Below are 26192 nucleotides of genomic sequence, written 5' to 3'. Positions count from 1 at the left end.
CAGTCACCACAGCACAGTGTTTTGGGGCAGCAAAGCTGTGGAGCTGAAGTGTACTGGAGTTACAGTGATGCTCGACATGAGGTCATCTATCTGACACCTAAGAGACTATTTCTTTCCTTTGGACCAAAGTATGCCATATTAAAGTTTCTCTTTACTGTGCTGAGAAGTGACACTGACACTGACTGTAAATTGGAGCAGCCTCAGCCTTGTGAATCATCTGCTGTAATGCTCCAGGGATGGACAAGCAAGGAATGGGCTTTTCTTGGGTTGTTCCCATACTTCCCAGCATATCCTGCCATGTGAATCTGCCCTCCTGAAAGCCAGAAAACCCACAAGCAGGCTTTTCAAACATTTAATTTGAAAGATCTGTGTTTAAATCATTTTTGACTTGTGCCAGGGCAAGCCTGTCCTCCAGTTAATTATGTTCTAAGCACACAAAGAGAGCTAGTGAAAACAGTCACTTCATAACCATTTTCTTTTTGTAAACTCAGAGTACTTAGATCTGCATCATTTAATCATAATAGAGCCATATGCATGCAGCTTAACTTTTCTGGAAACCAAAATTAGCTAGAAGATATTTTGGCCTGTTTCTGAAATGCTTGTGTATGGGAGAAAGTGCTTTGAGCACTCCAAAAGGGTAGGAGCTCCCAAACCTTGCATGAGTGGAGAAAAGTTCATGTCAGAAACGCTCCCCACTTCTGCAGAGGCTGTTCTGCTACAAATACATCCTCAATGCAATTTAACAATACAGTTTACTGCCTGGTGGGGTTGTTCAGTAGAAAGTGGGTAAGACAGGGACTAGGCTGTTGCATGTAGGGCAAGGATTAATCTCATTTTGGAGCAGGGTTTTTTTGTGTGTCAATATCTGGTCCACAGAAAGTTATTTTATTTGTTTTGACATGACACTAAAATAGAGCAGAGGAACTTTCCCCACCCCTCCACCCCCCCCTTTCTTAGCTACTTGCACATTTTGAAGATGTTTGAAAAAAATATGTAATAGCCCTACTGAAATGCAAATCTGTTTGCCTAACTGGGCAGTGCTTCTATTTGCATGTCGGTTTAGATATATCTCTGGGTACCTTGAGAGCTCTGGGTAAGGCACACGCTTGAGCCATAGTCTTAAAAATGATTAGTGAACAGCCACATTAACGAGTACATCCAGAGGAGATCGCTGCAGCACACCCACCAGAAGCTCTAGGGCTTGCTGCTGAGCTTGCAGTTGTGTTTTGCCAGCAGGACTTTGCAGCAGTCACAGCAGCTTTATTCCAGTGGGAGCAATGCCTGAGTCAATCCAGCATCTTCTGGTGCTCTTTGATACCCAGCTGTGCTTCTTTGCCAGAACCCCAGCTAATGTAGAGAGAGGATGGTGAAACCACAGGGCATTCAAAAAAAGTTCCTAAAAAGCTTTGGATAAGCTTAAGGAAACAGTGTAATAATCTCCTGATAAATGTTTTGCTACCACCCCACTTTCTGTATTAAAGCTGTCAAAACTTGCTGGGAGAACTTTTGAAAGGATTTTCCAATATGGCTTTAGTTTCAAAATGCTGGTTACTAACAGGGTAGATACTCTTGAGTGTTACATGGATGAAACTATTAATTAAAGGTCACTCACAGAATGCTCTGTGGCTACAGAATTGCAAAACAAATTTGCAGAGGAAATAAACATTAAAGGCTGCAGCCCATCTTGCAGCCAGCTGTTGGCCACCAACTGAATCCACTCTCACAGGGATAATGGGGAACATACCTTGGTAATATTGAAAGGCATATTTTTGGGATCTCCTCATTTGGGTGGGATTCTACTAATTTCTTCAGTAATTCATTTCCCAGCTATTGGTTCGAGAGGCTTAATAAACTTTCTTCTTCCCACTGTGGCTTTTTGTCATCCTAACAGCCTCCAGCTGGTGCTGCCAGAAGTGGGTATGGTGCTGGTCACACACAGCTCTGACATAGGGAAGAGGTGACAAATGAGGCTCCTTGAAATGAAGAAGGGAAAAGAAGTGAGAGGACAGGAGGATGATGAGGGAGAGGAATATGAGGAGAAAGGAAACAAGAGTAAAGCTGGGGAAGTGAAGCTGATTGCAAATGCATTTATCCTTTCTCAGGAAGTTTATTCTAGGAGCAGCCCCAGAAGGTAGCGCTGGTAACTGATGCTACCTGGTCTAGGTTTGACTTGCTGTCATGCTGACACATGTCAGGAAGTTAAGCCACCTCTCTCTTGCCAGTGCTTCTGAATATTGATTCTTAATTCCACAGTCTGGCCATTATTTGAAACTGAAGCTTGCCACAAAGGAGAGAGTTAAAACACAAGTCAAGGACAAGCTTGCCCTCCATGCCTGCAGCAACTTACCCAGTGTGTTGTGAAAGACATTTTGCCATGAATGGATGGGGGAAGGAGGGGAAAAAAGCATATTCAGCATGAATAAAGCATGACAGTGATGTGCTAGCAAACTGTGATCTATTTTGACTGTGATAACAGTGTAAACCTCAATGGGTGAGGACAAGATCACAGTACATTGAAACCATGAAGTCAGCTTAACGTGACCACAGTCCACTCAAACTTCTCTGTCCCTCCTGCCAGTTCTCCACAATGTGCTGTGACTGTGATGTGCATCCAGCGAGAGCGATGTGACACATGAACATGGTGTGGCAGCAGTGCCAGAGAAGATGTGGTGCTTGCTTTTTGTGGTCAGTTAGCCATGTGAATGCAAAGTGTATGGGGCAGTTTGTAAAGAGATGGTAGTAATCATTTGTGTGAATGATCTGACTGATGAGTATTTGGGTTTGAATAGCTGATACAGATTCCTCCTGTAGCAAGCCCCCATAAGCATTCAGTTGCCACAAACATTGGCTGGAAGATTCACCTCATTTAAAACACTTTCTGATATTTGATGCTGTCTATTTTTTGTGTTTGCTTAATACCATTTGGTGCCTTGACCCTGGCTGAACACCAAGCATCCACTAAGCTGCTCTATCACTCCACTCCTTAGCAGGATGAGTTTGGGAGAAAGTAAGATGGAAAAAAACAAACATCAGTCAAGAAAAGGGCAGTTTAACAAAGCCAAACCAAAGGCTGATCATGGAAGCAGAGAGAAACCAAACATATATTCTCTGCTTCCCATCAGCACACAATGTCTGGCCACGTCCTGGGAAGCAGGGCTTCAGTAGGCATAGCAGTTGCTCTGGAAGATAAACGTTGTAATAATGAGTGGCCTCCACTCCTCCTCCTTTCTCTTACCTTTTGCTGCTGAGCACAGCGTCGTATGGTATGGAATATCTGTTTGGTCACTTTGGGTCGGCTGTCCTGGCCATGTGTCCCCCCAAGATCTTTCCTACCCCCAGCCTACTGGTGTGTGGGTAAGAGAGACAGCCTTGATGCTGTGGAGCACTGCTCAACAGCAGACAAAATACTGGTGTGTTATCTACACCGTGGTAGCTACCACTACCAGCACAGCACTGTGAGGGCTGCTGTTAGGAAAAATGAACTCCATCACACCATGCAAGAGTGGCAGCTTATTAACTGAGATACATATGAAGATCAATATAATATAAAGATCAACATGTCCTTGAGTTTAGTGCACATAATTTTAGAGGGAAATGTTTTTTCCCCTCTCAATTTGGCTTGATTATTCAAGAGTTCTTTAACCACTACAACAGAATCCTTTTCAGAAGAGCATTTTTCTTTCACCCGAGTTGCTATGAGAACATGAATCATCTCTTTAGCACAATAGCAACAACTGTAGTGCTTAAGTGCATCCACTGATTTTTCACTGTTTGTTCTTTGCTCTCAACAAGATAAGCTGTTGTTATTTCTTTCTTCTTGAACAAGCATAACATGATTGCTGAAGTAGTAGGAATAATTGGACCAAATAGTGAGGCGGTTAATGTAAACAGAAAAAATTTCTCTCTTTCAAGTACAGTAAATTGTCCTCCAAAAATATGGAAATCTTGTCTATTTCTTGTTGTACCATAGAGCAAATTTTGTTGAGTTTGTTGTCACATCATTATTTTCGGACTCTGTGAAATTGCTAATGAGGAGCAGGCTGCTTTCAGTGGAATACTTTCGTGTGTTTGAGGCTGTGCTGAGATGTATGTAGACAGGGGGCTAAATATCTGGCGCAGGAAAGGTTAATGTTCTGCTTGAACTAAACATCTACCACAGGTGTCGGTAATCACCAAAGTTGTTGTCAGGATGGCCAATTGTGGGAGGCTGGTGCTGGCTTCAGCTGTACCCAATTACCCCCTGTAGAGAGGGTATAAAGCAGGTGATCTGGGGTAGAAAATTCTAGTAGGTGCCGTAGGAGTGAGTTTTGAGGTGCAGAAAGAAGATCGCAAGAATTATTTTGCTTAATCACTAAGCCCCTGAGCTGCTCCTTGAGGTGACCTGCTTCTGGGAATTGTAAGCATGTTTTTACATTTCTTAAATACCTAGTAAAATTAGTTTGGCTTTCGGGAGGAGGGCGGGGGGGTGGGTCTGCTATATAAATGCATTTTCAGGCTACTCTCTCGTTTGCTTTGTAGCCAGTGTTTAAGGCAGTATTTTCACAACATTAAGTTTTCTTGAGTATAATGATTTCTCTGGAGAAGGAGCCTTGAAAAACAAAGGCTGATGGACTTACTTTTACAGTCTCTTTGTGTTTGCTAGCTGCTGCCTACCTTCTTAAAGCCTACTTTCAACCCTCCTAATCTTTAAGTCCAAAGATATACGTGGAATTCTGTGTTGTCTGTAGTTGAGAAAGATGAACGTCTGTGTCAGGTGGAAGTGAAATGCGTTCTAGAAGGGATGAGACAAGAGGCTGTGAGAAGTTTGTGAAAGCACTTAAATGATTTGGGGCTAGGGGCTAGGGGCTCTTGGTTGGACTTACGTGTCTGAGAAGCTTCTAGTCCACCTTCATTTGGCACCTGTGGTCCTTGTGGTTCATGGCCTCATTTAAAAGATGGGGATAAATGCTATTCAAATCTGTCTAGAGAGATGAGGCATGGCTAATGATCAGTTGAGACAATTTTCCCAACAGCTCTCTTAGCTTTTTAATTATTCCTAGCTCTGTGAGTACATACCATGCACTTCTGTAGCACAGGTGAATTAGAATGGACAAAAAATGAAAGCTAATACTCATCCAGTGTTCTCAATAGTATCAAATTATTATGCCAATAAAACATGTAAAATCTCTTCATGATCAAACAGGTGTGTGATCCTGATCTGGAAAAAACCCAAACCAGCCCTGAGGGATTGTTATCTGGTACTTGTAGCTGTGAATAGATAAAAGTAATGGCCCAGACCTTGGCTTAAGTAAATTGATACAGCGTCACTGACTCCAGGGAAACAATGTGGATTCATACCAAGTGATGAATCTGTTCATACTGCTTGGTAAAAATCTGGAGGTTAGGTTGCTTCATCAATTTTTGCTGAAGAACTAAAGAAAAGATAATGGGGCTCCAAGTAGGGATATGATTCAGTATTTTTCTGATCTCAAACTTCTAACCTCGAGGGAAAGAGGTCTGAAGACTTGGCATGGATCTTCCTTAAGGTTGATGAACTGCTTTACTGCTGTATTTAATTGTTTGCAGCTAGTATTATATTGAACCAAACTAAGATTATATGCAATTAAGCAAAAGGAGAGTGTTGCATTGACTGTTCAGATTGCCTCATTAATTTGTATTATGTTGTTAATGTAGAGTAATCCACTGACATTAAACATAAAAATACCTTGGTAATCTGGTAGACCACACTAAGCTTCTAATCACTTTTTTTTTGTATACTTCCTGAAAATAACTAGGACCTGATTAAGCTATTTTAATGTTATGCTTACCTCACGGAGGGGGGAAAAAAAAAGCCTGGACTATGCTATTGCCTTACTAGCAAGAAGACAGCAGAAGCTCTAACAGAGAGCCTTAAAGCCATGTATTGAGAAATAATCCATATGTGGCAGTAAACCCAGTTTCCCAGAGTTAACTAGAATTTGATGGCTTAAGCATAATGTGTGAAAGCTTACCTCAAATAAGTCAAGAATCATAATGGAATGTGTGGATCTGGTGAAATCTGATGTTGCTACTCTTGACTGATTATGAAGCACAATTTACTGTCAAGACTAAGTTTGGGGAGCTAAGTGTATTACCTAGTGTAATGAGGCTGGGTGCTTCATGCCTCACTGAAATGAAGAGAAACTCCAGGTGGTTTCCAAGAAAGGAGAACTCCTCCTGATTTTCTCCTTTGCAGGTAAATTCCTTGGGACAGGTCACATTTTGTGTAGTTATGTTGATAACTTGTAGGCAAAGATTGTTTCCCTAAGCTGTCCATGTGGCAAGTGATGATTTGTGATTGACTGCTATGAAACACTCTGAGAAAACTGTGAAATCCCACAACTACTTTGTTTTACAAATGCTTAGCATCTCCTCTAATTTAAGATCCTCTATTTAAAATGAGCCATTGAGAAGGTTGTTCCAGGCCTAAGCTTCCTTGGAGTGGCTCTTAACTGCTGGTGATGGCCAATTCTTTCAAGACTTGTGTTTTAAATGATGGATTTATTATGACTTATCTAATGTGTAGTTTATGCATCTGAATAATTCATGAACCAGAGATCCTAATGCCTGTTTGAAAATTTCAGTACTGAAATATTATTTAACTTTTTTATTGTTGTTATCTCCTTGTATTTGAATGATGTTACTCATCATACTCTGTAGCAGGGCTGGTGGAGCCTTCCACATTGGTTCAAGCTCCAAGATACATGGTTTGAACCTGCCCTTCCCTGATGGATATCATAGAATCAACCAGGTTGGAAAAGACCTCAGAGATCAAGTCCAACCTATTACCTAACACCTCCTGACAAATAAACCATGGCTCCAAGTGCCACATCCAATCCTTTCTTGAACACCTCCAGGGGCTGTGACTCCACCACCTCCCTGGGCAGCACATTCCAATGGCCAATTACTCTTTCTCGGAAGAACTTTTTCCTTTCCTCACCTCCAGCCTAAACTTCCCCTGGTGCAGCTCAAGACTGTGTTCTCTTGCTCTGTTGCTGATTGCCTGGGAGAAGAGACCAAATCCTCCCTTGGCTACAACCACCCTTCAGGTAGTTGTAGACAGCAATAAGGTCTCCCCTGAGCCTCCTCTTCTCCAGGCTAAACAGCCCCAGAGCTCCCTCAGCCTCTCCTCACAGGGTTTGTGCTTGAGACCTCTCACCAGCCTCGTTGCCCTTTGCTTAGTTTTAGAAATACCTTGCCTGAAAGCAAAAGGTGAAGAGTGGCATCTCTTTACTTCTTTACCCAGCAGGGCTTTTGCTAGTGGGTGCAACTGCTTGATTCATGGAGCACAGCACTCCAACCCTGTGGGATTGCAGAAGTGTCTTCAGATGCCTGTGCACATTGAGTTCATTGCACGTGGCTCTTGTGTGATATCACCGAGCAGGAGAGGGATAAAATGTCTTAAAGGCTCCAACTGTTCCAAAAATAAATCTTGCTGATTTTGATTCAAGAGGAACATAAGAATTAACATAAACTTGCTATCAGCAGGATCTTAATTTGATTTTTCTTTATTTTTTTTCCCCCTTCACACTTTTTGAAGATGTGTTGATCTTTAAAATCTCCACATAGTAATGGGGAACTGTTTTTCCCACCCCTTGTACATAGCATCACAAGACATAAAATATGTTTCTGGCCACCTGAGTATAATAATGAGGCAGCTGTACAGCTCCCTTTGCTTGTTTATACCTATTTGGGCTCAGACCTGTTGCAGTGTCCTCTGGATGAACCTTTCTCATCTCAGACCCTGCAATTTGATGTCTGTTCCAGGCATTGGTTAAAGACCAAGTTTCAGCAGTTCCTTTACTGTGTGAAATTTAGTAGATTTAAATCATCACCTTTCTGGTGAAACATGCCTGTTTGAGGCTGAGATTTTGTGGCTTGGTTTTAAATAATGTCTGGGACTGGGCTTGAGCCTCTGGCTTTGAAACCTGTCAGTGTATTGCATAGGCTTGCACACTAAATGAGTACAATTTATGTTATCATGAACCACTGCACATGGGGTTTTTGAAAGAGCTAAGAGAGTTAGATGTATAAATACACTATGTATGTGGACATCCACCAGCAGCATGAGGTGAAGGCTCTTTGACTGTTTGAGTTGGTACTGGTATTATTGAATTCACTTTCATGTACCCCTCATAGTCACTTGAATTTTGGTTGTTGGCTGTGGGCTTTTTTAGCTGTCAGTCCTTCCAATTGCAGAACTGGGAAGGGTGTTTTTATCCTACCCCAGATCTCATGTTAATGTGTTTCTGATGAGTGTGCAATACTTTCAACCCATTAATTAATGAATGTTCATGCAGCAATTCTTTTTGCTGTGAAACTTATCCCTACCAAACTGTCTTTAAATCTTATGTGAGGCTCCTTTACCTTTTAAAACTGAAAGCTCACTTTGTTTCATCACTTGCATCCAGTGTGGAAATTCGTTTGGGTACTTAGCCCTTTTTATTTCTCTTTTTTTCCTAGTGTTTGTGTTTTGAAGAGGTCATGATTGCCCCTCACTAGGATTGCTGTCGGCCAGCATGGCAGCCAGGAAGTTCTGCTGGAGCAGTAGTTTGAGGTATGTGAAATTGCTGTCAGAAATTTGCTACTGACCATGTCACTTCGTATGCAGTGTGTCCAGCAAAACCATTCATTCACTGAAAGACTAGTGAGCTTCCAGGATGCTAGCCTGGGATAACTGTAGCTTCACTGTGATACAATCTGCCTTGTACATTTTTATCCTGCAAACAAGCCCCCACATGCATAGATAATGCCTAACTTAAACCGTATTTTCCCTACTACACAAGACAGTGCTGTAAAAATGCAGCTGAAGCTAAATTTAACAACGTCTATGAGAGCAAAGCACTCCGTGTCTGTAACAAAGGTGAAACTGGGCTCCTGTGATAAAGGTACAGGTCCCTAATTCAGCCTGAGAAATGGCTAAACTCATTGTATTGATGATATGACCTAAACTAACCTTCTGTCCAGATTTACAAAGATGGAAAAAAACTCAGAAAACTAATCTAGAGCAGTGCTGATAGCATCTGATGGCTGAGAGGTGGTGATGTTATTGGGCAATGTTGGGATGTAGCTGACGTGGGATTTGCTGTGGTGCAACATCAGTTACCTGCTATTTGCCTCAGACTATATTTACATGGGAGCATGAGGCTTAAAAACCCTGAACAGCTCTGCTAATGCTGGAGGTGCAGGTTATCATGAACATCAGGAAGGTTTCTCTATTCCTGTATTTTTTCTGTTATTACTGGGTTTTATGAAATATGTAATGTAGCAACATGAAACATCATATTACCTGGTATTTTCCTTGTTTGGTGCTGCTTTTCATTTCTCTAAATCAAATGGGAGTGCAACCAAGGGGCCCAGGCCCTCTTAATAGTCTGTTCTACAGAGTAGTCTTCATAGACTCTAGAGCACACTGTAACTTCAGTCTGCACCAGTAGGTGCATTTAATCCTAAGGCGACTTCAAAACATCCAAACAAACAGTTCTAGCTGAGGAGCAGTGGAATGGAAGGCTGCTATGTTGGTCAAGATGCTGTGCCCAGTGTAAATTGGCTAAAATCTCAGTTCACTGCTTCTAAAACAGTTTATTTTTCTTGGACAGTTCTGGGGTCTGAAGCCTCTCCTGTGTTTGAAGGCTGTCTCTGGCTGGTTGTCTTATGTCTGAGGAAGGGATTTGTTACTAAGGAACAGTCTGGTTAGTGTCCTTGAGTGTAATTTGTATTTCTTTGAGAACTTGGGGTGCGAGTCCTATTTACAAACTATTTTGAAGGCTGTATTTGGCTTCTGTGTAAAGGACACTTTTTGGTATTATCTTCCTGGTAACTGATCAAACACTTTCATCTTGTATGAACGTGCTGTACAGACAAGGTGCAAAGAGCTGTTCCAGACCTGGGAATCTTATGATGCAGATATAAAATGTAACAAGCCAGATAAGTGTGGCATTGGGAGCATGAAAGAATGAAATGGCAGTAGCAGTAATGAAGATCAGAACAGAAATAAAGGTTTCATCCTCAGTCCCTTTCTGCAAGCTATCTTGGGCAACTTTCCAGTACTGAAATTTCTACTGTTGTCCACACCTGGTTGCTATAGCTTCCATTCTCATCCTGCATATATCATAAGAAACCAAACTACCAGCTCATTTAAAAACAATAGTGTAACATTTGTGAGGTTCCCAGTTTTCCCAAGCAGCATCCTGGGTGAACCACAAGAGATGCATCTTATAGTTTGCACCGTAAACTTGGAGGAACTCCACTGACTAGAGTGAAAAATTCAAAGGATCCAGAAACTGAAGCTTTTTTATTGTTCTTTTGAACTGTTTCAGTGAAATGATAAAGAATTACAAAATGATTTCTAGTTAATGTGTAGACTGAGAGTACATAAGGGAGATGGAGGACTGGAAACAGTCATAGCCTGCTTTGCAGGCAGAGTATTTTGTATGCCTTAAGTATATGCCACTGTCAAGTTGTCATTCAGCAGTGGTTACCACAGTATCAATAGCTGAAATACCACATTTAGTGTAAGAAATGTAGTAGGTAGTCATCAGAGGAGATTCAGGGTAGGAAATAAGCGTGCTATCTCCAAGGACAGGCTTTCTAATACCTACTTTTATAGGCAAGGTTCATCTCTGTACTGTACCCAACTCCAGTCGTTGCTTCCAGCAGGGCATAGCAAAGCAGAGTTCAAAGGGAAAGTAAACAAAACACTTCTGAGAGGTAGACTTACTCTGGAACAAGATAGGCATGTGATGGAAGTCTCTGTTACTGCAGTCTTGAACCTGAGCTTGGAAGCTTTATAAAAGTTGTGTTCCTATGGTTTTAGGCTTTAGTCATCCTAATCTTCTCACCATGGATGGTTGGACTCTCCTTGTTGGGGTGGGTTTTGTTAGTGACTGTGTATCATATAAGAGTTCCTTAATTCAGTAAGGGGAAGCTTGATCTAGTCATTTTTTTAGTGACTCTGCATGCTCAGTGAATAAATTTCAATCCACCAGTGAAGTTCTCTGAAAATGCTTCCCACCTTTCTGTCAAATGAACGCTCTCCTGGTAGCAAGCTCTTGTCTTTTCACAGATCAGATTAGTGGGAACCTTATTCAAATACTCCTCCAAACAAAAGGCTCATTTGAATTCCTCTCTCTTGTCACCCAGCTTCTAGTAACAAACCAAGCAACACAAGTAAAACCAACAAAATTGACCTCACCACTACTTTAAGACTATCAACATTTCAGACCTTCCAGACAGATGGAATGAGGACATGCTGCATACAGCTGGGGAAGTGGAGCAGGAAGGTAGCACCCTAAGAAACCCTTGCCCAAACAGAGGAAAACTTTTCTACTCTGTGCTGAATGTCAAGCATCCTTTTTCACTCTGATCATTGTAGCTTTGCTTCTTTCTGAGAAGGCAGAAGTTCAATTGCTAGAGCCTCCCCAGCTTTCTTCCTAAGTATTGGCAGTCTGAAAGACTTTAATACAAAATGAAAAATGGACCACTGCAGTTAGGATTTAACCACCTAAATTGCACTGTATCAAAATCTATTACAAGCCAATTGTGGTCTAGTGTGTAATTTCCACAGCTGTGAAGATAAAGATTAGGAGGAGTGATTTCTAGGTTCCACCAGTAACAAGTTAAGATCCTGTTCTCAGGATCACTGCAGTAATTAGATGCAGATTCTTTTTCTTGCAGCTGAAAGGAGGCTTCAGGCCATCTAACTTCACGTTCTGTTGCAAAATTTATGTCAAAATATTTTACTCTAAAAGTGGTAGATGTTAAAATTCCCAACAATGCTTACAAAATATGGCTCCTATGCTGAGCTTAATTGAATTTGGTTATTTATTATGCAACATAAAACATTTATTGTATGGGATGTGTTCAAGAACATCTCCATTTACCATATGTTTTCAAAAGTGCTGCAGACAGTGCAAATTGAAAGATAAATCTGAGGAGTGAAGCCACCAAGGATCTGGTAGTCCAACCTAAGTCACTCTTCAGAGCCAGCCATGGACTAGCCCCTCTTGAGATGCCTCAGATACCTACTGCTTACATTGAGCTGTCCTTTTTCCTTCTCTCAAGTTGTCTGTGTCCTTTCTGCAGTTTTTGTCTGTTTCACAGAGCTGGCCAACTATAACCACCCAGATTTCCTTCACAGTTGCACATGATTTTCTCTTTCTTTCCTCTCCTTTTTTCTTATTTGGCTGTTAGGAAATGTTGTGGTCAGGGCTGTCCTGGCATGGGCCAGCTGTGTAAGAGGCACTGTTCAGTCACTGTCCATTTGTTTGCTTTGTGAGTGGCAGGAAAACCTTGGTGTGTGGCACAGCACTGGCTGGAATCAATGTCTAGGAGAATGGTTTTGCTGTTGTTTCAGGTTCTGCAAAGCTATTTACTGTCCTATGCAATGGTGCAATTCCTGGCAAGCTGCCTTAAATGTATGGTCTCACTTTGTTAGGAATCCAAGGCCACACATATGAACACTTCTTCTAAATACTTTCTGCTTTTCCTTTATCTTTCTTAATGCTAGCTAGGATGCATTTTTGAGTGAAGGGGAAGGAGGTGTTTAACTGCCATTTGCAATAAGTGGTGCATGTAAAACCATACCAGTTAGTCCTACAGTACCCTTTGAATCTCTTTGGCCCTCTAATGTTGTCTTGTGATGGGAAACAGAATTCAAACTTTTGAAGCATTCTTTTTAAGGACCTTGTAAACTTTTCCTATTTTATTTGCACTTAACTGTAAAGCACTGAATTCCATATTTATTTAGCAAATCTTGTCTCATGAAGACAATTTGTGTTGCTAATTATCTGTTTTATATAAATGCACATGTGACCTGCTTATTTCAGCAGTGCTTGAAAGGGGACTCCCTGGATAGGGGGGGAAATCATATACAAGTTATGTCTTCTGTGTCAGATTAGGGCCAGTCAGTTCCTAGTGAAGTAAATAAGAACTGGGAAGCGCAAATTATTGAGCAAAATGTGACACAACAGATGATGGAATCCTTCCAGATGTTGGCAATTCCTCTGTGTAGATTAATATAGTTAAATTTGAGGGCTAAACCTTGATGAAAGTTTTCTATTAGGGCTTTGTTTATGCTTCCACTGAGACAGTCACTTGGGTCAAAAGATGTTTGCTATGTTGCCATACAGTTAGAATAATCTTTAAATACTTGATATTAATCCAGATGGAAATAAATTCAAGTGATCTCTGTAACTGGAACTGACCCATTCCTCTGACCTGAAGAATTATTTAGCTGTGATAATGACTTCTGTTAAGTTTGACAACTAATGGCTGTTGAATCATGGTGGGCTTTGAGCTGCTTAAACCAAAGGCCAGAATGTTGATGTCTGAAGTCTGATTTTCATGTTTCTTGCTGTAACTTTTAGTGACATGACTGCTCAGTACAGCTTCATTTGTGCTGCTGACCTTGTGCAGTTGTCAGATGGTGAAACCCACGTTTAATGTCTTTTTTTGTTACCCAGACGCATGGCAACACTTCAGTGACATGGTGATGGTTGTTAGCTTGCAGCTACTATGCTTTTGTGTGGTGCTGGCATGCTATGGTGAAACTCTTCCAGCTGTTGCTCAAAATAATTTTGCATCAAGTCAAAAAGGAGATTTTGGCTCTATTACCCAAGTGGGGAAGATGTAGGGTTTCCTACCACACTGTTCTACTAAGCAGACTTACAGTCAACTTTACCACAAGGTTCTGTTAGCTCAGTCTTCTATTGTCCCAAAACAATGTGTGTGGCAGAGAAGGGTTGAGAGCCCTTAGTAACCCTATTGTCTCGACAGGGTGGGACATACCTGCTCTTGAATAGGATGGTGGCCTCAACAGCTCTGGAAAAGAGCTGCTGGCTTAACAATGCTAAGAGGTCATTCCTGTGGAGGAGGGAATTCCTTCTTTAAATCTGTTTAATAGCACTCTGTGACAGACATGGCACTACAGGAGCCTGGTGCACACCTCTCTGATTTGGAGACCATGTCCCAACCCCTTCCCTGCACCCGCGGGGAGAAATGGTGAAAAAAGACCACAACTCCAGGCTCCACGTGCTGCACCTGCCTCAGAAGATCCTGTTGGGATGTACACCCACCACTTAAGGACTCACACTATGCCTGTGAGCATGTCACTGGATCCAAAGAGCGGTGACATCTTTCCTTTTCTCTTACATCTTAACTCTCTCCCTCTCTCTCTCCCCTTTCCTTTTTTCTTCTCACTTTCCCTCTGCTCCAATCCACTTCTGAGCTTTCATTGGCTCTAACAAACCCAACTCAGCAGCCATTTGGTGTTGGTTTGCTTTCATTTACTCTAAGGGACTTTTTGAATCTTAGTATGACCTCCCCTGCTGCCCAGGGCTGGTTCAGGATACCAGGTTGTGACAGGCTCTTACTATCAGGAGAGTGACTTGCTCTAGAAAAAATATTCCCCTGTCCAGCTCATAGCAAGTTTATAGGAAATGTAAAAACTATATGCAGTCATGTACTTATTCCCATAAAACTTACACTGGCTCAAGCCAAAACTGAAATATACTGCTGGCCAAACAGACACAGAGGAGGAATCCCACACTAGGTTAATTTAATGTTACATTCAGACATTCTGGAATTGAGCAACAGAGGAGATGGGACAGTGATGACCAATTCCTAATAATACAGAAAGATAGATGATACTTTTAACCTTATTTGTTCTTAAGAGCCACCAGGAATGGCTATAGATAATAGGAAAAGCACATTTTACTCTGATTCCTCTGAGGATTATACTTGTTTATGTCAACCCTCCTCCCCCTCCCTGTAATAACTTCTCTGCTTACAGTACACAAGTATCCACATTAACTCACTAATTAACTCATTAATTTAACTTGCTGCTACCAAAAGTAATACTTCTTACTTTGATAGTGTTAGGGGAGCAGCATAACTCTAGTCCACAATAAAATTCTGTGGACTATGCTCTTCCAGCACATAGAGGAGGAACTTGTTTGACAAGAGGTCTAGGCCTATAACAGTTAGAATAGAATAGAACTAACCAGGTTGGAAGAGACCTTTGAGATCATAAAGTCCAACCTATCATCCAACACCATTTAATCAACTAAACCATGGCACCAAGTGCCCCATCCAGTCTCTTCCTAAACACCTCCAGTGATGGTGACTCCACCACCTCCCTGGGCAGCACATTCCAATGGCCAATAGGGAAGTTTGGTGCATGAGTCCCCATTTATTGATCAAACATTTGTACAAATAAGCTGTTAGTTAAGAGTTGTGGTTTTGTGGGGTGTGTGTTGTTTTCTTGTTGTTGTTTTGTAATGTGATATTAGACCTCTGTCCCTGGAGGTGTTCAGGAGGGGATTGGACGTGGCACTTGGTGCCATGGTCTCATCATGAGGTCTGTGGTGACAGGTTGGACTCGATGATCTTTGAGGTCTCTTCCAACCTTGGTGATACTGGGATACACATCCTAGGTGTCCCTTACCCTTTCCCTTCTCAGTTTTTATATTATATATATAGCTTCTGGATGACCAAACATGCTCTTCATGCTTCTTATATTTCCTAGACTGTCTAAATATACTGAGGCAGCCATGTCTGGAGTCCTATCTAATCATGAAATTGAGGGTGAGAATAACAGAACCCAATGAACAGAGAGCTGTCATTAGAAAAGCCACTGGTGGTCAGCCATAATTGAAACACTTGCTGGTGTTTGAGGATCACCACACCTGTACTTCTTGATGCAGGCTGGCTTTAAACTTAACCTGAAGACACTTTGTAATACAAACCACAAGAAGATAGTGGCAAAGCCAGTTTAGTGAACCTTAGAGAGCAGCAATGATTAACAGGAGACAAAACAGCACCCAAGAAAAGATCAATTTCAAGGAAAGAAAAACCTAACTGGAAGTACAGGAAACAAAGCAGAAGCTTTTCCACACAGAGTGGCAATGGAGAATAAAGATCAGAAAGTAAAGATAAATCTGTTTTACTGTTCCTCTGGGGAAGGGATGAAAAGGAAGCAAAATGCTGTTGACATGAATAATGCCTTAAACAGTGGAGTAGCTGATAAATGTTCAGGTTCTGTGAACTTGAACAGAAAGCATTTGTAACGTGTGTTTCCTTTCTAACCTAAACCCAAGGTGTCAAAGGAACGATAGATGTTCATAGTGCAGAGTGTTGGTGTGGGGATTGGGGAGCTTTAAAGATGGTCTCATTAGAGACCAAGCCATTTATGAAATGAGCTGCTTAGTGATTGTTTTGAAGGAGCTGCAGCTAAGGAGCAGCTGTAGCAGGTGCAAGAGCCTTCAGTACAGATCCACAAGGGAAGCTTGGTGATCAGATTGCTAGTTTTATGCTCTGCTCTTCGCTCATTAATAGCCTAGTTTCCAGTGGACTGTAGGGTGAGGAGCAGCCTTATCTGAACAAAGCTGACAGATTGCAAAAACATAAGCAAGTGTTACACCAGTTTGTTTCTCCTGGTGAGGGACTGTCAGCAAAGAAATCTATGAATTGGGAAATTGGAATGTCTAGTTGACAGCCTGAAGTACTGCTGCTTGCTATGCCATCAGAAAAACCCTTGCTGTGAAAGGTTAAAATATCAGAGCATGTTTCTGAAGGCTGACATTTCAAGGAGGTTAGTTTTAGACATCTAATATAGATGTGTACACTGTGGTTCGATTTTTCTGTGCCAGAGGTGCCTCTCTGATGTCCAGGTAGAGAACATGGGCTCTAACTAGACACTTAGACTAAACACTTAAAATGAGGCAGTACAAATATGCACTTAGGGCATGGGTTTGTGTGTGGATGTCTGTGCAGTAGAATGAGGTGACCATCTGTAATGATTTCACTTGAGTTTTGTCAGTGGAAAGTTCACTTATGCTGAGTACAGAGAAGCTGCAGGGGGCTGAGGTACTCTGAGAGGGTTCTCAGTCATGAGTCTTGTCTGCAGTGCATGGATACCTTGAACTGTGACTTCAGTTTTGCCATTCGTCCAACTTTCATCCTTAGAGTCTGTTTCCCATCCCTATATTGTATCTGTCTGAAGTTGTCCAGAGAGAAGATGAAGTAACTCCTGTGAACCCACAGAGAGGGGCAGGGGAGGAGAGTAAATCCTTGTGCTGGGAAGGGCTGATATGTTGGAGGCATCTCATTGAACAGTTCTCTTCAAAGACAGCCTGCTAGCTATGGAAACAAAATATTGCCTTGTGTTATTACCCTGCAGAGAGTCAACAGAATTGTTCTTTGGTCTTCATTTTGCAGAGTATTTGAGTATTCTGCTTGAAGCAATTCCTAATTTGAAAGAAATCAAGCTTAGGTAGCTCTTTAATCTAAATGCTTTTTAAAGAAATAGCTTCCCTGTTGCTTTTTGCTTCTGTCCTCATAACTAAAGGGAAGAAGTTTAGTACACTCTGCTGGTCTTCAATGTTCTCTGTACAAAGTTATGGCAGAAGTAATCGATAAACATTTTTTGCTTCTTTTAGTCTCTAGGTTGTAGTCTGATTGCTGCAGAACTGAGAGCAGAGATCCATCTTTTAATGCTGCTTCCCTCCCAGCAGAGCTTATGAGCCAATACACACTGTTTACTCAGGGGGCCATATGCAGCTAATCTTTATGGAAATGGAGGTTGCAAATATTCATATCTAGTAACATTTAGCTAACTTGGGTTTTTTCCCCACCTAAGTAGGGCAAATAAACACTTCCCTTATATAAAGTAAATCACTTGTTGGAAGGATTTTATTATTTTCCCTATTCTTTTCTACATGTCTTGAACTAAGAAAAATAAATCCATAAGAAGAATACATTAACCTAATATAGGTGCACTGAATATCTGCTGGTACTTTCTGCACAGTATAATTCTCATCTGATTTACTTCAAAACATTGTGATCCCAGCTGTAGAACAGCAACAAATGCAAACTGAAAAGAATTACTGAGTGAAAAAGCTGTCTTTTTTTTTTTTTAATAGCTTAAAATTGGCTGGGAGCAGATGGCACAGCACAATCTCCATCGACACCCTTCAGCAGGAGAGCAATTGATGGTTTTCAAGTTCACCTTTTCAAAAGTGAGATCTTTAAAAGCTGGGTAAAGGCCAGAGTTATGCATGAGCTTCAAGAGTTCAGGCAGGGACCAGAGGTGCTCAGGCAGTCACCAAAGAGAGCAGTAACAATGTGTGACTTTGGGATGTGGAGTCTTATGTGGTTCCTGTCACCATCAAAAAGGGAAAGGTGAATATATTGCTGTAGTGCTGGGAGATCTCCTGCATGTGAGCTGAAACCCAAATTCTCTTTCTGGAGGGAATGACCAAATATTTGCCAAGTCAATAGGAGGTGACACTTCTTCAGTCTTGATGCCAATAAATAGTGAGGGTGTTCTGAAGGAGATGCTTGGTCAAAAAAAGAGTTTGGACTGAATGATCAGAAGGGTGATGTACTTGAATTTAAAAGGAAGGATAACTAAAGGGAAGTCTCTTTATTTAAAGTACTAGATTTCCAAAGGACAGGCACTGACAAATTAGTGAAAGCAATGAAGTCCACAGCACTAAAAAGCTGTTGGAGGTGAAAGTGGAAGAAGCAGGGAATATTTTTACACAATCTGCCTGGAATATCTCCCAAAAGCATATGAGGATGGGCTGCAGCTCTTCTTGGATCTATGGCCCTTGTCCTATAGGCATCTCTGCTGTTTCTGCTCCCTCCACTTTTGGGGTAATATGCTTTCTGTAGGTAATGCAAAAACTGGAAGAGCCTTGCTCTAGAGCAAGCCAAATGCTTGCAAGGAAAAATCAAAATGATACAGGACAAACAAATGGCTGAAGAGAAATTGTGACTGTCTTAGTTAAGTTATAAACAAGCCAGGGACAGGTGACCTTCACCCTTCTCCCAAAGGACCTCTAGACAAGCCTCACTTTACCCAGCTGACTGCTCCTCCACCATCATTTTTACACAACACATCTGCCCAGTGCAATGGCTTCTCTTCTCCTGCTGCTCTCCTTTTGTGCCTGACTGCATGGTCCTGTCACCTCTCCTTGGTGAGCACTAGCATTCATTGATCTGGTTAGCCTAGCAGTAATAGTAAAAGATTAGCCTGCAGCTGAATTCCTTCTCTGCCGTTGCTCACCCTGCAGCCATCAAATGCTACTGCCCATGGGAGTGAAGAGAGGAAACCTGGGCTCAGAGTGAAGGGGTGTCTCTTTCAGTGGGGGCATATGCTGATGGAAAGTCTTCAGAGACTCGTCCCTTAGGGTGAGCAAAGTAGTTTAACTGCTCTGTAGATATATGCTCCAAGAGGGTGGTGAGAAAATAACCTCTCTGCCAAGCTAACTGGGGAAGTAGAAATTATGAGAAGATGTGCAGCTCTGTTTGTTCTAGCCTGGCACAATTACTCCTCATCTGATCCAGCCTCTTCAGAGAATGAAGTTATTCACTTGCAAATGACTGTACAAACAAAATAAAAGGAACAAAAATGGGTTTAGCTGAGTAAGGAGAAGGGTGCAGAGAATCCTGCCTGTAACACCATGGAAGGCATCTTGGGGTTTTTTTTTGGCTTTATCAGATGGATGACTATGAAATGCATACTAATCTATCAGAAGGGTAGGAAATAGGTAAATGGTTTTAAGACCCCATTTGGTTAATGAATTAAAATGCAGAAGAAAAAGAATCCATGTAGATATATCCACTTAGTCATTTATCACTGCAAGCACTCCTAGCAACCATGCCAAATTCAGGCTTCAGGTTATTCACTAATAGCCATAGGCAAATGAAATTAGCATACTGGTGAATACATTAATCCTAGTCCAGGAGGGAACTTCTGTATCCATATGAAGCACTGAAGTACAGTGCAGAAGTGGTGCTTGGGGTTTTGTTCCCCACAGCTTTTGGATAACACACACCAAAGATAAACTACCCAGGTAGAACAAGCAGAATGTCATCCAGGTGATACCTGTAGGCTCAAAATGGGAACCTGGCAGGGGGAGCATTGGGTTGGCAAGGACAAGAAAGATGCTCACCAGCATTCTTTTAAAGTGCTCAGCAACTATTTGGATCTAACAAAAAAGGGGGTAGGGGGAAGGCAATGACCATATCCTTTCTATTGGAGAAACTTGTTATATTTGCTAAGTGAAGTAAAACAAGGTAATGTGTTTGACAGCTGTAATCCCTCAAGAAGTCACAGCAGCATTACTCTCTGCCCACGTGTGGCATTAGCTGGACATCAAAGGCACTTCCTGGCACTTCTTGGCACTGGTCACTACTGGCACATTTGCTGCAGGATGAAAGATCAAAATGAATAGACATAATGAACAGGTATCCTTCTCATGATGGATACTGGTCCAAGAAGATGGATAAATCCTCTCTGGGCTTCCTGTTCCTCCCTTAATTACCAGAAGTATACATTTGGTTATTAATGGGTTGGGATTTTTAATTCTTAGATAAAGAGCACCAGTCAGACTGCTAGGCCGGGTGACTATGGTGAAACCCTGGAATGTGTTGTCCAGGGAGGTGGTCGAGGCCCCGTCCCTGGGGGTGTTTAAGAGCAGGCTGGATGAGGCTCTGTCCAGCCTGATCTAGTGTGGGGTGTCCCTGCCCATGGCAGGGGGGTTGGAACTAGATGATCTTTGTGGTCCCTTCCAACCCTGAATGAAACTATGAAACTATCTTGTACACAACAGAATTTTGTATCTAGTGCCTGATTTTTTTGAGCTGCCAGAAAACCATACAGATACTGCTGCAATCACATAATCTACCATGAAAAATTGCTTTGCTGTTCCACTGAAGAGCTAGGTTTGAAAAGACTGGTGTAGCACTAGTGGTGTGGAGGAGATTGCCTTGAATGAGGTCCTGAGAATTTCTTTGACCGTGTTTGAGGACTGAGAACTGTAGAACAGTAGAGCATTTGCTGTCTTTGCCCCCCACAGTGTGGTTTTATTGACCTTTCCTTCCCCCCCTTAAAATCACTTCTGATTGGTAATATCTTGCATGCTGCTTTTGCTGGGTGTGCAGTGAGAGCCCTGCCGCACAAACGAGCGTTCCCCGTGCAGCGCAGTCCATCACTGTAAGCCACTCAGCACTGTTGTTGCAGTGATATAAATGGGTCTCCGTGCAATGAGATCGTGATTAATAGCAGGTAGAGCACAGTGTGCAAAGACATGGTACTGTATTCCTCAACCCCCCCCCAGCAGTTGTCATTTAATGCACTCTATCAGGAGCAGTTTTATATAATAGACATGGGAAGATCCATAAAAGTAACATCTGAGACTGCAGTAGGGCAAGTATTGATTTATTTGTTGCAATAAAATGTTTGTCATTACTATGCAATTGCTCTATCTCTGGAAGAATTGATATATGTTTTTGGAAGCTGCAACCTCCTGTGCAAAACTTTTTTTTTCCCCTTCCCCTTTTTTTTTTTTTTGTCTTCCATAATTTCCTGTAACTCTTCTAAAGAATCATTATTCCTTATTACATAGGCCTGGCATGCCACCTATTTAGATAAATGCCTGAACAAGTGTGCAGTAAATATTCACAGCAGCTCATGTTTCAGCTATATATGCCACTAATTAGATAATTTAGTGGCTCAAATAAATAAACACAAAAATAGAGGCAGACCTGTAAAAAGTGCAATAAAATGCACTGTCACTGTCATTCTGGGGGCTGAGATAGGAGATACCAACTTTTAGTCGGCATTAAGCGGCTTTAATGTACGAGAGGTGTGAAAAATAACGAAGGCAAAACTCTGAGAGGAGAAAGAGAACCTGAGCTTACACTCAGTGACCCAGGTAGGATAGGAAATGACCAGGCAACATTCAAAGGGTTGTCTCCTCCCCCATCACATTTACTTATCCATATGGTTTTGACACCTTTCTTGCCAAAAGCTCAGGACATGCCAGGCTGAGTGTAGCCAGGGTTTCAATATCTAGAGTCCTTTTGTTTGCAGATCTCAAAGCACTTGTCAAAGGGGAGAGACATCATTGTTTCTCATTTGACAGAGGAAAAATAGCGTGTGGCTAGCCCAAGGTCATGGCAGAAAGCTCCCATGCAAATAAGCTGCTGGGGTTTTCTGCCTGTGTTTGCCTTTGAAGGTAGGTAATGAGTCACAGCCACACTGTGCTGGGGTCTCTGCATGCTAGCTTGGATGATGTGGAATTGATGCAAGCAGCACAGCAAATGCTTTTTCCGTATCAGAGACCCATTTTTAGACTTTTGACCTGTTGACAGGTTTACAGTTTTCCTTATGGTTCCCTTACAGCATCATAGAATCTTTAAATTAGATTCTCCTTAGATTAAACCTACAGATTCTGAAACTGTTAAGCAATTGGGTTAAGTAGGATGGAGACAATAGGTGGAAGTTTTGCTTGGAATCACCACAAACCAACAGTGGTAATGGCTGTGTGAAAGCATCTCGGATCCTCAGGTTGCCACAGCTCAGTCTTGTTGATTATTTGAACTCATGCCTGATACAGTGGGTGTCATACATCTGAGCCCTACCATGGCTGTCACTTTCATTGCTCTTCCTGGCACTAATAAGGTCCAGTTTTGCTTTTGCAGTAGTTGTCAGGAGGCATCCTAATTTGCTGTTTTCTTCTTAACTGTAGTCTTTTGATTAGAAACAGCTAGCAGTTCCATTGGTCCTAGCATGCTCTCTGGCTGAAGAGGATTTCCTTGTTGTCTTTCCTTAGACCTTACCTAGAAGTTTATAAAGAGCATACAACACTTTCTTCTAAGACCTTGCTTCAAAAGCTGAGTGTGTGGCTGGCATCTGTCAGTGCTGCAGAGTTCAGTGACACAGAGATGCATTACCCCTTCAAAAGTCATGGAGCTCATTCCTTTTTATCACTTAGGACAAAACCAACATTCTGTATCTACTCTGACTTTCTTCAAGACTTCAAGCTTCCCTTTCAGGGAGTCTCTTTGTTCAGTGCAGAAGGTTCAGATACTGAGGATTCCCAGTCTGATACTCACTGTTAGTTTTGATGTCAAAATCTGTGCTCACATCGCTCAGTTTAAGCATTGGGATTAGGACACTTTGTGGTTAGCAGGTAGGGATGAGCATGCTTGGGGCATGGATGAGAGCATGGGAGTTAGACTGGAAGAAGCTGAGGAGGGGCATGGCTTATAATACAGAGAGGGTCTGCTTTGGCTGATAAGGGATGAAGAAGTGGTGATGAGGGTGCTCTACAAGTCTTGCTATGTACTGGCCTGTGCTAAGTCAGGAAGCTGCTCCTTGCATTGAGCTAGCAAAACTGGGGTACTTCAAGGACAGTATTTGAGGCTTGACTCTGTCTTTTATCATCTCAAGGGTTTTGAGGTGGTTTAGACATGGATATCTTTTTTTTTCATGCCTGAGTTTTTCCAAGTTGGATTTTCATTATTGCTCAGATAACACAAACCAGAAATATTTGTGGTTACCAATCATCTGATGGAAAAATGAGGATTGCGTGACTTGGTAGTCAGCTCTATCTGAGGAAATTCAGTATCAGCTAAGGTTAGTACCCAACAACAGCCAAATGAACGCTCAAGAGAGTTCAATAAACTGCAAATAAGATCTCTTCTGAATTTTTGTTTTTCCAGGCAACAAGCTGTTTTGAAATAAACTTCAGATCTTACACAAAGACCCTTGCTAGCACTTTGTTGTCATTTGCGAACTGATGAAAACCGAACCATTTACCTGCCTGTAGCGTTCGTGCTCGGGCTGCTTGATGTAACAAGACAAAAATGTAATAAATGAAGAGAAGAGATCATTTTGGCTTTAATTCTCAGCATCTGAGGAATATCCTGCTGTTCAGCAGTGAGCTAATTTCCAGCTATTCAGAGCTAAGCAGAAATATCATACCACATCACTAAACATCCGTGGTTTATATAAAAATATAGATTTCCTTTAAGTGCTTTCCTTAAGTCTTTGGTAAGTCATATTTACATTATTATTGTTTATGTTCCGAGAAGTCAGTAGAAGGGGACAGCATTGTTGTAGTTTGTGGCATTGTGATTCACACTTGATGAGGTTGCTATCAAATGAGGGAAAAAGGAACCCCTGACAAGTTCCTAGCTGTGCTGTATGGCAGCACACACCCTAAGAGCACTGTAGTGCACTGTGGTTTTGGAGTTGCTATTTTATTTTTCCAAGCTTGTTTTCAGCTGCTAAGAGCAGCCTAGCCAGAAAGGCTTCCTTTCTATCTGAACTTAGGCTTTTCCATGGCCTGAGTATATTCATCTAGTTAAATATCACCACCTTAGAGCTAATAACACCTGGGATTGGCGAGGTTCAGCGTTTTGCAGAAGCCTCTCTTGAGTCCTCGGTGGAGTACAACCAATCCTAAAGTGCAAGAGGAAGAGGGGTGAAGGGTGCAGAAGGTGTCTGGTTCTGAGGATGATGGTGCTGAGCAGATCCGGATTACCAGTGTTTTGACTCTGACCTTCTGATTAGCTTTTTCCCTTCAGTGTCAGGAGTTCAGTGCATTGTCATATTCTGTCTACTTTGCCCAAATATCACTTTGGAGTCTCAGGGGAGACAAACAAAAGTGGTGCTGTGGACACGGTTAAAACAGACAGGCGGCACAGGCCCAGCATCAAGCCCGATTAGAGTTCTTGCATCAAAGTTGTTTTGCCAGTTGGAACAACTACTTTTATTTATGCTACCCATCTGTTCAAGATAACTTTGACTGGGGAAAAGGACTTTTGCCCTGTTTAAGGCACTAGTTTGGATAGCTGGGTGCTGTTCTAAGTTTGTGTTGGCCTGTGTATGAAGATTATACCCATGCTTCTAACTCTCCATCTGCCCAAGGTCAATGGGAACCAACTGTGCTGGTGTGTGAAGGATGTAGTAGAAAATGACAAGTGTTTCATGAAGCTTGCTGTGGTGACTCTGCCATTTATCCATGGGTTATTAAACACAATCTGATTGTTGTTTTGTATTTGTCTTGATTAGGCAATACTAAGCTAAGGAGGAAACTTGTAGCTTGTCCAGCTGTCCTTCTCTACAAAATATTTGTTCCTTTGTGTATTTCAAACCCTTGCTCATTAGATTTTTAGGCCTTTACAAGGGTCCCTGGAGCTTAAGTCTTAGGCTGGAAAACCCTGTTCACAGTATGTTCTATATTCCTATTCAGATGCAAGTACTGTTTTGGATGTCTCCAGGGAGGATGTGGATAGTTTCTATAAACTTCATTCTAAAAATGTGTGTAGGTGTATTTGTGACATTTCACAAGGCTGATAAATCGAGGCAAAGAGGCCAGGAAATTAATTTCAATCAGATGAAATCCAAAGCGCTCTGAAGTTTGTTTCTACCAGCTTTACTTGACTGTGGGATCAAAACTACATCAGAAACCTGAAGTAGTTGAGAGGATATAAAACTACTGATAGATGGAGCTGGGACTAGTTTCTGAACCAGTAAACTACCAGGAAAGTTCGTGGCAGGAGGAATATCTCTTTATCTCTCTTTCTGTGATCAAGAAAGGAAAAGACTTTAGTGTAAGGATAACTTAAGGAAAGCAGGGCTAGATCATGCAGTGTTTCACCTTCAGTCTATCTAGCTTTAGGCTTTTAGGTAACAAGAGGAAAGTCAAAGTGGTTATGAGATGTTAGCCTGAATTTAGACTTACGCTGGTCTGTGGGAAGAGAAAGAAGAGCATTTGGTTGCCTGGCTTTTGCCCTAACATTTGTGAGACAGGCAAGGTCATTCAGCTGTCCCTTGCCAGACTGCAAACTGAAGGGATGTGAAAGCAAGCCAGTTCTTGAAAACATCTTCCTTTTGGCTCTTTCCAGCAAGATTCTTCAATGTGTTTATTGTCATTTGGATGCTTAGGGATCACTGAGTGGGGAGTTTTATCTTAGACTGAGTTTGCAGGGCTTGAACTCTGCTCTTCGAAACTGGTGTCAGAAGCACTATGCAGAGCTGAAGTGAACCATGATCATTTCAATACTTTTCAACTTTCCCATTTGATATCTCCCTCTCATCTTTGAGGTTGGTTTTTTTTTTTTGCTTCCACTCCATATAGAGAAAAACTTCAATACATATTTTTATAAGAGATTGCTGTCTGAGTTTTCTCTAAGTTGAACCATGTGTTTTGTTGGAAACTTAGATGTTTATCTGATTTGTATTTTTTTTTTGTCTTTAATACTTTACCCTCTCCTTAGGGAGCAACAAAGCAAAACACCAATGTCTCATCCAAACAATTTTAGAAGGACAAGAGATAAAGCAGGGTTATGTTTGCTCTCAGAAAAGTTTAAGGCTC

General features: G+C 41.7%; 1 protein-coding gene across 1 annotated transcript in view; it reads left to right on the top strand.

Annotated features, from left to right (window-relative positions):
• MAF (MAF bZIP transcription factor) overlaps positions 1-26192 on the top strand; it is a 680268-nt gene that overhangs the window by 257251 nt on the left and 396825 nt on the right. The window contains exon 5 of the mRNA XM_068161626.1: positions 8482-8575. The gene's annotated coding sequence lies outside the window, so the exon portion shown is untranslated. The remainder of the gene's footprint in view (positions 1-8481; positions 8576-26192) is intronic.

This window comes from Melanerpes formicivorus, unplaced genomic scaffold (genome assembly GCF_026170545.1).
Source record: "Melanerpes formicivorus ecotype bairdi unplaced genomic scaffold, bMelFor1.0.p_v2 SCAF_59, whole genome shotgun sequence".
Classification (NCBI taxonomy): Eukaryota; Metazoa; Chordata; class Aves; order Piciformes; family Picidae; genus Melanerpes; species Melanerpes formicivorus.
The sequence above is the reverse complement of the archived record's forward strand: the minus strand, read 5'-3'. Positions and strand labels throughout refer to the sequence as shown.